Source organism: Cyprinodon variegatus, unplaced genomic scaffold (assembly GCF_000732505.1).
Source record: "Cyprinodon variegatus isolate N-32 unplaced genomic scaffold, C_variegatus-1.0 Scaffold1179, whole genome shotgun sequence".
NCBI lineage: Eukaryota > Metazoa > Chordata > Actinopteri > Cyprinodontiformes > Cyprinodontidae > Cyprinodon > Cyprinodon variegatus.
Genome location: NW_015151632.1, coordinates 226,426 through 227,343, shown reverse-complemented (window position 1 = coordinate 227,343; position 918 = coordinate 226,426).

The window sequence follows — 918 nt, the reverse complement described above, 5'->3', positions numbered from 1 at the left end:
TGTGTGATGCCATCATGTCAATATGGACCAAACTCCCTGAGGAATGCTTCCAGCACCTTGTTGAATCTATGCCACGAAGAATTGAGGCAGTTCTGAAGGCAAAAGGGGGTCCAACCCGTTACTAGCATGGGGTACCTAATAAAGTGGTCGGTGAGTGTATATTTTTTATACATACATTCTTTAGATTTACTTATATCTTTCTAACCCTTTTATAGAATATAATAGAAAATCCCTTTATTGTCCCATAATGGGCAGATTTACAGCAGCAGAAAGATTATTGAAAGTGGTCACACAAATGAGGACCTTAGAAATATTTTCAAGAATTAAATAATAGGGAAGAGTTAAAATATAAACATTAAAATACTGTAAAGTGTTTTAACAATATAAAACTGGAGAATAAATAACCAATATGCTGCTATGAACATTTTTACAGTAATGGATATTTGAAAATAGCAGCAACATCAGTGATGTGCTTAATGACAGCAGCAGGTTATTTAACTGACTAAGGTTTCTATCATTACATTTGATTTGATTTGTTCCTGCTCCCGCTGGTTGGAACATTTATTCCACTCTGGATTAAATCAGTCTTTGTTCACTTTACATAAAAAAAATAAATAAACAGTTTTGGAAACTTCGGTTTTCATTCTTTTCCTGCTTTGTGTGTCAACTTTCACGGTTGCTAAGCAACAGAGCATACGGTGGTAAAACCCGCCGAAGGGTGGACCTGTTTGATCCACAGTCAAAACTCTTCTGGTCTCCTTATTTTCAAGGACTTCGAAGGATGCAGTCTAGGTAGACCGCGTCCTTGGAGGATCCAGTCTAGGTAGACCGGGTCCTTGGAGGATCCAGTCTAGGTAGACCGCGTCCTTGGAGGATCCAGTCTAGGTAGACCGTTACTTCAGTAGAAGTATAGATCCT